At 38.3% G+C, this 12,500-nt stretch overlaps 2 protein-coding genes across 4 annotated transcripts in view; one reads left to right on the top strand and one right to left on the bottom strand.

The window, feature by feature from the left end:
* The window catches only part of LOC135219899 (EF-hand domain-containing protein 1-like), a 301,233-nt gene that overhangs the window by 278,848 nt on the left and 9,885 nt on the right, over positions 1–12,500 (bottom strand). Inside the window, exon 2 of the mRNA XM_064257095.1 lies at positions 7,372–7,483. The gene's annotated coding sequence lies outside the window, so the exon portion shown is untranslated. The remainder of the gene's footprint in view (positions 1–7,371; positions 7,484–12,500) is intronic.
* Positions 318–12,500, top strand: part of LOC135219901 (myotilin-like) — a 58,944-nt gene continuing 46,761 nt past the window's right edge. Inside the window, exon 1 of one of the 3 annotated variants that reach the window (XM_064257100.1) lies at positions 318–608. The gene's annotated coding sequence lies outside the window, so the exon portion shown is untranslated. The remainder of the gene's footprint in view (positions 609–12,500) is intronic. The other 2 variants (XM_064257098.1, XM_064257099.1) reach the window with 2 other exon arrangements.

Genomic DNA, 12,500 nt, shown 5'->3' on the forward strand with positions numbered 1-12,500 from the left:
GACCGCCGGAGTCATCGCCATCTCTCGAGGTCAAGAGAGGGTCAAGCGAGGGCACAGGAGACAGACCAGTGCAAGGAGGAAGAGGGTGGAAGGAGGGGGGGGGGCACCAAAGGTGATGGCCATGTTTACAAATACTTTGGTGTCGGTAGCGGTTGGAGGCGTAGACGAAAATAACCTCCGGGCCGCTCCCATTTTGGCTGGTGGGGGTCCTCGTAGGCCCTTCGATGCCACACGCCCACGGCCGCGTTAACATTTCCGCAAGATTTCCTTCCAACGAGGGCAGACTGGAACTGGTTGCGTTCGTCAGAGGTCTTGGGCAGTTGGTATCTGGCGGTGACCTCAAGCAGGAGTCGGTCGGACCAGAAACAGCGGTGAATAATTCGACTCCAATTCGAGAGCGGTGCAGGTGTGGGTGTTGGGGGCCGGCAAGGGTGCAGGTATCTAGCGGCTGTGTGAATTGGCTCGCCATTTACGTGCGTGCAGGCCAACAGGGTTCTTGTCCGAGCAGTCGGCGTACTGCCCGAGTCGTACCATTTTCTCCATCAGGCTAAAAAGTCCTTCCTCCTCAAGTGAAAAGGGCCAGCAGCCTACGCTACACAAGTGCTGGGGTGTGTATCTGATCTCAGTCGCGTGGTGTCAGAACGGTTTTGCTGCAGAGAGATTCTAATAATCATCTATTTGCATTTGTCTCTATTCCAATAACAAAAAAATAATAATAATGATAAGAGAGAGAAGGGCCTCGGTGAGTAGGCCTCTCCCCCTTTCTTTAAAAAAAAAAACCCTTTGTAAACGATAGCATTTAAGCATTCATCAACACATCTACCTGTTTTGTGGCTTAATCTCCCCTTTCAATAAGCGCCAAAAAGAGAGAAAGAGAAAGAGAGAGAGAGTGAGAGAGAGAGAAAGAAAGACCGAGCACTATCCACCGTCCAAAAGATGGCTCCTGCTCTATCTCCAAAAATAAACACAGTCAGAGAAACCGTTTTATAACCAACCAACTTGAATAGCACAATCTATAGAACAGACGAAAGTAATACAAGATTTAAGCAGACTCCGGCCGCCCGTCAGCAGAAACAACTTCTTCGGGAGCAGCTGAAACACCAAGAACCGTCGAGCAACCTGGTGTGGGGAACAGAAGGACCTACTCAATACACTGAAGGGGGGAGTTCTGTGAGAGAAACTGGAAAAAAGAAAGACGAGGATTTAACAGTGTCTGTCTTAAAACCAGAGAGAGCGAGAGAGAGAGAGATCATTCAGTCTTCAGAACAGCACTGTATAAAAGTTCATTTTAAGCAGAGATCTCCCCCAAAAACAAAGTGAACGACCCAGATCAAGAATTAGTGTCAAAAAGTGTTACAGAGAAGTATTTAATGAACGATTCTTCCTCTCGTGAATTTCATGTCAATTCTCCTTCACAAACTGTCGCGAGCGAAAGAAAACGTAGTGTGTTCAAAGAGTAGCAGAGAGTCTCTCTCTCACTGTCTCCTCTTTTTTTTTTTTTTTTTTTTTTTTTTTTTGTAAAGCAAAGACCCTCCTTCTCGCCCAGGCTAACCGGCTAACCGGCCCCTCCGCTACTGTAGCGCCTTCGTCAGCCTGTGTCCGTGCCTCTACCCCCATCAGGAGTCCAGCAAGTGTTCCACAAAATCTAGTTTTGTCTCTTAGTTTTGTCCCTTTTGCCCTGTCTCGGATTCTGTCTAAGGTAGAATTCCCTGCTCACACTCTTGTTGCTTTTGCTTCTCCAAGAGTACATATTATCTATTCAAAATTCACCTTCCGCCCTCTCCGCCAATTCTTAGAAGCTAGTTTTTAAGAGTCAGACTCGAAAATAGAAACACTCATTGGTTTTTCTTGTGCCCAGATCAAAATTTCAATTCCACGTTCCAAAGATTCGTCTGAACCGAGGCAAGTACAGTATACAGAACACGGAGGGGCCTGTGTGCGTTGGATTCCACCAATCAAGTGAATGATTAATATTTCTGTGAGAAAAAGAAGAAATAAACTTGAAAACAAAACACAAAATAAGCAATGAAGTGTTATAAAAGACCTATCGATGCCTTAAAGCAATTAAAAAGTGATTTTTTCTCAAACTTAAACAAATCTAATTACCACAAATCCAAAAGCGCTATTCTAAAAAAAAAAAAAAAACTAATCATTAATATCTGTGAACCTGACGGAAAATGAAAATGGTACTGTTCTCATACGCGTCTCACTGTGCATAAAGGAAAAACTAAATCAAAATAGAATATCTGAAGTGCGTGCAGTGATCATCATAATATACTTTCGGTTTTCATCTAATAAGGCCATACATCCAATGAGTGCCCTAACATTTTATCTCTGTTTTATTGGCTTATTTTTTTTTTTTTTTCTTGCTGACTAGTTAAACCCTGCTGCTGTTTTTCTTCCCTCCTTGAAGTGCCTTAAGTGTCCTAACCAAATCTCCTCTTGCTGGTAGCAAAGCTTTTTCTAACAATAATCTCAAATGTAACATTTTTGGCGACCTTACCGTACTATTGCTGTTGTTATGATAGTTGATCATTTCTATCTGAAGTACTTGGGCGACTGTTTTTGCTCATGAGAATTTCACCCGAAAGATTGTTTTATTGGTTGTAAATATTACTGAGAAGTTTCGTCTGTGAATGATTTCCATTATTGGTATTGTTAATGACAGTTGAATGTAGTTTTATTTTTACTTTTCATTTTATCTCAATTTTTCCACCTCCCACCGACCTAGTTTGCAATTGCAAAAAGAATGATAAAATAGGTTTTCATGTTAATAGTTCCACTTGTATCATCACCAGTTAATGATTGTCTTGCCTGACAATATTTAATTCTCCGTTATGTAGATTTACTGTAATTATATTGACATCATCTTTCGAAATTGTGTCAAGCATCCTGGATGAATTTGAAAAAACTATTAAATGCAAAATGTCACGTAAAAAAAGTGCGATTTTGCTCCTGTTAAATAAATACAAGGCAACGTACTGGCATTCATTACAAAGCTGCCAACTTCTTTCATCAAAAGAAATTTCGTTGACGCTCGTAGCTGTTTTTAAAAAGCCCACAATGAATCTAGTTTTTTGCTGCGCTCTTGATACACCTGCAACATGAATTGAAAAGTGCACGATTAAACATGGGACATTAACGCATCACCTTGCTATGACAAACCTTAAAAGAAATTCCGAAATAAAAAGATACGTCAAGACAATTCAAGAGCCGTTCAGGGTGCAGTGGCTCGATTCTAGCGTAGCATTCTACCTTCAATCACTACCTACCTTCTTGCAAGCATAATAACCATCCACTGAATAGGCAATCCCTACCAGATGCTGATTCCAAGATGAGATAGGAGGTTACTCCAATAACCCAAAAGGGATACTAATAGATCAAACAACAGCTCTAGATAGATGAATGTTAAAATGCATAAGCGTTAGAAAAACGGTTGCTTGAAACTATTTCACACAAAGAGAGAGAGAGAGAGAGAGAGAGAGAGAGAGAGAGAGAGAGAGAGAGAGTTGTTAAATTAGGGTGGCAGTTAAGGATAGAACTGTCTTTCGGGTAGGTGTTGATAACCGGGGAGAAAGGCGCTAATTATAGCCGTGAGGAAGAGCAGCCCACAGCCCCAGTCTAGTCATGGATGGCAAATGGTGTGTAGAGATGTGGTGGTGGTGGTAGCAGCCAGATTCAAAAAGATCGTAGGGCTGAATTATGGATCATCTAGTTTTAATACACGACGAACGCGACAGTTTAGTTTGGGAAGTTAGCGATAGTTCTCGTAAGATTTAAACGGCTTTTGGTATTGGCTTATTTTTGTATACCACAACGACGTAATAAACTTCCAGATCTTCTGATTAAAATGGCTTAATACACTGTCATGCTGTTCCGAGTGTAATCGCGTATTACACTGTAATGTTTTTTCGTTTCAAACAGTCTTTTGTATTGCCCAATTCTTTTATTTAAAAGGACGTAATGCACCAGCAAATATTATGATTAAAGCGCTCTAGTACACGGATGTTCTTGTGAGCCATACAATCACTATTTTCTAGGAATCTAACTGATTTTTGTGCTGCTTTATTCATGTCACTAAAACGGCGTCAATCACAGCCCCAAATTATGCTTATAATAGTTAAATATGTCGCTATTCTCATGAAAGATTACAAAAGCAATGTAAACTGGCATGTTCGTATGATTAAAACGGTATACTACGCTGTCAGATTCTTGAAATAAAACAATACAGTAAACTGCCATATTCTGACGATTAAAATTAAATATGCAGCTAAATATTACGATTAAACCAACATACTACACTGACATTTTCTTATGCTCAAAACGCCATAATACACTGCCATTTACTATGATTAGAATGGCGATCTACACTGCTCTAATCTTATGATTAGAATGGCGATCTACACTGCTCTAATCTTATGATTAGAATGGCGATCCACACTGCTCTAATCTTATGATTAGAATGGCGATCTACACTGCTCTAATCTTACGATAAGAATGGCGTTCTACACTGCTCTAATCTTATAGTTAGAATGGCGATCGACACTGCTCTAATCTTACGATTAGAATGGCTATCTACACTGCTCTAATCTTATGAATAGAATGGCGATCTACACTGCTCTAATCTTATGATTAGAATGGCGATCTACACTGCTCTAATCTTACGATTAGAATGGCGTTCTACACTGCTCTAATCTTATGGTAAGAATGGCGATCTACACTGCTCTAATCATATGATTAAAATAGGATATTACACTGCGATATTCTTATGACTAAACGAACCAACTGCACTGTTATACTGGTGTCATTAAAACCGCATATACTGCCATATTTTAGGATTTCAGTCACCACTGTACATAGCCATCTTCTGACTAAAGGCGTACTACATTATAGCATTATTAAGATTATAACAACATACTGCCAATGTTTACCAGAGAACAAAAATGAACACAGAAACACAAACACACACACACACACACACACACACACACACACAAGACACACACACAGAGAGAGATTAATCAAACGTGACAAGTATATTTGTACAATAAAGCAGAACAAAACGGAACACGGAGAGAGAGAGAGAGAGAGAGAGAGAGAGAGAGAGAGTTTTACCCTAAAAGGTGTTTACTTTTTCCTTGGCCCGTACACAGACCCAGTTTAAAAATAAATAATGTTATAGTGACCTATATCGTCTCGTTTTCCGGAAGTGGTAACATACCGTGAAGGATTCGGGGAATAATCACATGGGTTCCCTCCCCCGAAATATCTCCTGGGTTTATTCTCGCTTAATTATTTAAGTTACTTTTTCATTATTACTCTCTTTCGTTTTTCGTTTTATACAGCTGGCTGCCGTTGGAGTAAAAGAGAAAACAGGACTGATAAATTAATGCGAAATGCTTAAATCAATTCACTGTTAACTCCAAAAACTAAAGTAGCGACTAAAGGCTTCAGGACACTTATATATTTCATTTCAATACTTCGCTTTTCACTTGCCGGATCATTCAACACTTGATGAAAAAGCAAAATGCTTTTTTTTTTTTTTTTTTTTTTTTTTTTTTTTTTTTTTTTTTTTTTTGTAGAATTCATGAACGAACATGCGAGAGACTGATTAGATTACAAAATTCCATGGCCTTAAATCCGATACAAGTGATGACACAGAAGTTATGGAGTTTTGAAACCGTGTATTCGCGCACCAGAAGGAAGTATATACTTGTGTTCGGGTACGATTGTAAATAACAGCTACAAAGAACATGTAGAAGACATGAAGAAATATATATATATTATATATATATATATATATATATATATATATATATATATATATATATACTATACACACACACACTCATATATTACATATATATATATATATATATATATATATATATATATATAACACACACACACACACACACACACACAATATATATATATATATATATATATATATATATATATATATATACTATATATATTTTAACCTCACGCCTCACACGAAAACTAAAATACGGAGGGTAAAAAATATCCAAGGCAAATATCTAACTATAAAAACTTACGTTAAACAAAAATTCAAGAAAGGAAGCTAATATAAAATCCTGTCTTCCAAGTGCAGGCAGATGTTATTACAATTTGACATCATTTGACACCATTTGACACCGTCACCGTCCGAGCGACAGAACTGAATATATACGACACATGCGAGGAAATGGAATATAATCATATAACTGCAAAAACTCTGTTTACCATTAACAAAACCGCTCATACAAAATCACGTCGACAAATTAAATATCTGACAATTAAACGAACGTCCTTGAAGTTTCCAACAACGAGAGAGAGAGAGAGAGAGAGAGAGAGAGAGAGAGAGAGAGAGAGAGAGAGAGAGAGAGAGAAATCGTGACTAAACCATCACTGGGATTAAATGAATATTTGACATCCTTTCACAAGCGAATAAATTTTAAAATTCTAATAACGACGCTCGATCAATAACACCCTATTCAAAAGCGAGTAAATGGAAAATATTCATATAAGTAACAACAATATTCCAAGATTTTCTCTAAAAGGTTTCCAAATAAACGTGGAATGAGCACCCCTAATATTTACTTGGTGTTTGACAGGAATCGTGAATAAGCTTTCGGATCAATGTGTGTTGTGATAAACCTCATGAACTCACCCTTGTGACCATTCCTTGCAACCTGGGCGAGGCACAATATATCATGAAGATTTCTGGGAATATGTCAACCAATAACATATACATACATACATAAACACACACACACATATATATATATATGTATATATATACATACATATATATATATAATATATATATATATATATTATATATATTATATATATCTATATAGATGTACAGTGTACATCGATTTCGTCACGTACTGCAGCACACAACTAGCTAAGCCCGTATACACGTCTTATATTATATATATATATATATATATATATATATATATATATATATATATATATATATATATATATATATATATATATATATATATATTTCATACGTCGTTCCAAAACACTTTCCAACCGAACATACGAATATTATCATAAGGCACAAGAACACTTAACTTGACCATTTGTTCAGACGATATATTATATATATATATATATAGATATATATATATATATATATATCTATATATATATATATATATATATATATATATATATATATCTATATATATATATATATATATATATATATATATATATATATATATATATCTATATATATATAGCATATATATATATCTATATATATATATATATCCTATGGTATATATATATATACTATAGGTTCGCCTGAAGAATATAAATAGAGAAATTATATGAAATACCTCCACATACCTATTGGTCACGAGGGTTGCATGGACGCCAATCCGATGACGTTCATCCTCTCTCTCTCTCTCTCTCTCTCTCTCTCTCTCGCTCTCTCTCCAAAATCCTTCGTTGGTGGTACCTAAGGCAGAAGAAACCATGGGAATTAGTTTCTGGATATTTCTAGTGGAATTTAAAAAAAAAAAACTATTATAACAATTTAACTACTTCTCTCATGAAAATACTAAAGTGGATGATGACTGCAATTCAATTTCAAAATCGACCAGAAAACAAAGTTTTATAGCGTTATGCTTGACATTAGCGTTATGCTTGACACTGCGGCTTATAATAATAAATAATAATAATAATAATAATAATAAATAATGGAATAATAATAATAATAATAAACCAGGAAAATACTATACAGCCAACTAAGAGGGGGAAGACAACCACCTCCCAGAAAATTCCTGAAGTCCGAACCAAGTAAGATGACTCTGGGAAAAGCATATGGAGCAATCCGTGTATCAACTACAACAAACATGCAACATGGTTCCAGGGAAGTCAAGGTATGAAGAAACCAGGGTAGAAATAAAACAAAGATTTTCCACAGAGATCCACGACAGACACAGTCCAGACACCAACTAAAAGAAAATGCCGAAACTGGAAAACCCACCCCAGGTCCCGATGAAGTTCCATGGATCGCTGGCTCAAAAACTTCAAGGCCCTACAAACCCTCCACGAATAGCATAACAACTCCATCTTATTGTATCTCAAATCACCAAGCACCCAAATGGATGACCACGAAGGCAAGAAATCCTTAGGTACAAAAAGGACAAGATTAAGGTAAGGGAAATATAGCCAGTTAACATACAGGCCTATCACCACTGACCTACCAATAAATGTGGAAGTTACTAACATGGTATCATCAGTGAAAGGCTATACAACTTACCTAGAGGAGACAAAACACCATTCCCCTACCAACAACAGAAAGGCTGCAGAAGGAAGTGTAGGGGCACAAAAGACCACGCTCCTGATAGACCAAACAAATAGGGCGGTTTAATGAAAGAAACCAGTAGGAAAGGAAAAGGAAAACCCAACCTAAGCATGGCATGGATGTAGACTTAATAAAGAAAGCCTTCGACATGATTACCACACAAACATGGCTAATCGAATGCCCTTGAAAATTATATGGGGCAGGAGGAAAATACCATCAGCTTCCTCAAAACAATACAAGATGCTCAACTGGAATACAATACTTGTACAAGCCTCTGGAATCAAGACTATCAGAGGTTAATATTCCCCCCCAGGATAGGGATCTTCCCAGGGCGATCTCACTGTCCCCACTAACTCCTTTCGTAGTAAGCCATGCTTCCCATGGACAAAAATTACTTACTCAAGAAAGATGGATGCCGGGTGCCAACTCAAGTAAAAGCTGGGCAACAAAATCAACCATCTGATGTTCATGGGAAATCAGGGAAAAAAAATAAAACAAAAAAGGGAGAGAAAAAGGAAAAACATAAAAACGAAGTGGGAATGGAATAGGAAGTGGGAAGGCCGGGGGAAAAAGAATAAAAAAAAAACTGGGGTTAAAATGGTTAAATAAGGGTGCTGATAAGGTGGTAATTTGTACCATCAAGCCTGTAATGGGTAGAGAATTCAAGAATAAGATACCCTAATTAATCAGGGGACTTAATGATTGTAATCTTGGGACATCAGGAATGGGTTTGGAATAGAAAAACTGCGCCTTAGTCAACATACCAAAAATGGCAAAGTAACGAGAACTGAAAGGGATAAACGCTACCAGATGGGAGCAACATCAAACACGATAGATGGAGACAGGATACAAATACCCGCTGGGAATAATGGAAGGCGGAGATATAAAACACCAAGAGAATGATACCACGATCAGGAAATAATCGTATGCATTAGACTGCAAGGCGATTATTGCAAGTTCAAAACTCAAGATTGGAGGTGGAGAAATTATGATAAAAGCCATAAACATATTGGGCAAGAATGTGCCATGTCAATTCAAGATAACAGCGCAGGAAGTAGTGGAATGGACGAAGGCAGAACTCCGCAGCATAGATCTGAAAAAAACCAGGAAACAAATGACAATACACGAAGCACTGCAACCCCATAGCAAATACGGACAGCACTATACATAACGACGAAAGGAAGGAGGGAGGAAGGGACTAGCTAATATATAAGAGGACTGGCGTCGGCATTGAAAAACAGAAGCACTGGGGGCAATATCTGGAAAACCAGGTGAAGACGAGTGGCTAAAGCGGTGCATGGGGAAGAAGGGACCTAATAAAAGTAGACGTAAGACCCAGAAATAATACAGAGACAAGGAGAAAGACAGAGAGAACAGAGGACTGGGCAACAACAAACCAAATGCACGAACAATACATAGAGAGAACTAAAGAACTAGCCAGCGTATGCACAATTGGCAATGGCTACAGAGGGGAGGAGCTAAAGAAGGGAAACTGAAAGGAATTAGGAATGAAACGAGCCGGTACAAGATCCAGGCCCTAAGAACCAGATATGTTTCAAAGTACGATAGACGGAAATAAAAGATCTCTCCCATAATGTAGGAAGTGCAATACGAAAAACAAATGGAAACCATAAACCACATAGCAAGCTGAATGCCCGGCACTTGCATAGAACCAGTACCAAAAAGGAGGCCTATGCATTCAGTGGCAAAAGCCCTCCACTGGAAGCCTGTGCAACAGAAACATCAAGGTAGTTGCAGTAATAAGTGTACGAGCACCAAACCTGAGGGAGGTGATAGGAAAAACGCTCAGGCAAAGATTCCTTCTGGGTTCTGTGGACTATGGATCGAACGGGATAGGCGTGATACGTGCAAATAGACCAGAACGTGACGTTGATTGACAAATCAAGAAGAAAGTTATCACTCAGTTGGATGTCGCAAATACCATGGGGACAAACCGCAGAGTTTGAAGGAGAAAAGATAGGGAAAAACTGATAAGTATCAAGATCTGAAAACATAGAAAATAAGAAGGATATGGGATATCCAGGGTTGAAATCGTACCCATAATCATAGGGAGCACTAGGCACGATACCCAAGATCCCTGAAAAAGGAAACTCTAGTAAAAACCTAGAGCTGAAGTAGCTCCCCCCCAGGGGTTTTTTTTTTCCCCCCCCCCTACATGCAGAAGTTTGTGTGATCCTAGGAAACGGCACACATAGTAAGAAAAGTGATGGACTCCCATAAGGCGCATGGATGGCAACCCGGTAACCCCACCACTGTAAATACCACCCCAGTCGAATTAGAGGACTGGTGTAAGAGCAAAAAAAAAAAAAAAAAAAAAAAAAAAAAAAAAAAAAGAAAAAATAATAAATTAATAATTAATCTTCATGGTAAAGAATCCTTCGAAAAGAACGCATTTCTCAACGTTAACCAAACAAAAACGGGAATATTTTCGCTCTGTAGATAAAAATTTAGTTTCCGAACTTGTTAACTGCAATATAACAATACTTCCTTAGTAAGTAACAAGCAAATAATTACACATACAGTCTGCTGCAGCAAAATATGTACCGGAATAAGTAACATGTTAACAATTACGTATACAGTTTGCTACAGCAAAATAAATGCTGCAATATTTATAAAACATTATTCTTGACGTGACGTGAAGGGCTACCGTCTGATATAATTACTTACTCATTTGTCTCATTCCGGATAATACATTTAATTTTTTGAGGTCAGCTTAGGGATACGTTCTTGATTTTGCGGTGAAAATGTGAATATGGAAGAGATCTCTCACTTGGCATTCCCGTAGCCACCCTCATGCAACGAAAATGCTTGACGGAAAAAAAAAAAAAAAAAAAAAAACTCCTTGACATGAACGGAGGACGCGGTGAACTGATATCTTAGGAAGCACGATAATCCAAAACTTTCTTTAAAAACTGATTACAAATCAATATTTACCCATATTCTCGCAGTACAATCGATTGTCATTTAGCGCTTCTCGACCCCATTTCTCAATTCTGGTGGCCTTATTAATTCCTTATTCAGAGCCGAAACTGTCAATAAGATCAGTCATATATTCTACAGGGTGTAGAATATCGCAATCGAAGTTTCGCGACACAGTGACGCAATTACTATTAATGATTTACCAATCTTTCGACACTTCTAGCAATAAAAAAATTTACGTAATAAAAAAGAAAAATATTCCCGTATTGAACGAATAAAGTTGACGAATTCCATTACTTGAAGACCCATCCCAAAGAATTGACTTCCATCACTGGGAAGAACAAATAATCTCATTTAGTATCATAATTTACTTCAGTTCAGGATGTATAGTTTTGGCTAGCAGCCAAAACAAAAATAGACCAACGACACACACATACAATATATATAATAATATATATATATTATAGTATAATCTATAATATATATTACTATATTTATATGCACTACTATATAATATATATATTCCTTTCTTGATTTTTCCCCTCCTTAAGATAAACTATGCATTCACAAATATATTAAGATGCTGAATTATCCTCTCTCTCTACTCTCTTCTCCTCCTCTCTGCTCTCCTGCTCTCTCTCATCTCCCTCTCTCTCTTCTCTCTCTCTCTCTCTCTACATCTTCCCTCTCGGGTGCCACCACCAACGTTAAACAATCTGCAACATGGCCGGCTATTTGTAACATCGAACTTGGTAGCTCCTGCCAACTTCCGCCTCTAACCCCTGGTTTTGGTTAGTAGTTCTCTTGGAGAGGGGAGGGGAAGAGAAAGGGTAGGGGAAGGGAGGGGGACAGAGCATGAGGGTGGGGGGGGGGGGGGGGTTGAGGTAAAGGCAGGAGGTAGAGGAGTTGTGGAGGTGAAGATCTGTCTTCTCCTCAATTCTTGTCGTCATTAATCAATTTCTGTGAAGTTCACCTTCTTCACAGAGGGCTTACATATCTAACCCGCCCCCCTCCGCCTTCCCCCGCCCCCCATCACAAATCCTTTCGAACTTCACCCACAGCTGTCTGATCTAACAATAGTTTTGCATTTTCCGATTTTCACGCCCCAAATATCGGCAATAACTTTCATCGACGTAGGGTGGCCCCTGAAGGCGTGTTGGCATTCTTAGGGGAGGTAGAGGAGGGAAGGTGGGGGAGAAATTAAAGTTTGCTGGGAGAAAAACAT

The sequence above is a fragment of the Macrobrachium nipponense genome, chromosome 1 (genome assembly GCF_015104395.2).
Source record: "Macrobrachium nipponense isolate FS-2020 chromosome 1, ASM1510439v2, whole genome shotgun sequence".
In the NCBI taxonomy this organism is placed as follows: Eukaryota; Metazoa; Arthropoda; class Malacostraca; order Decapoda; family Palaemonidae; genus Macrobrachium; species Macrobrachium nipponense.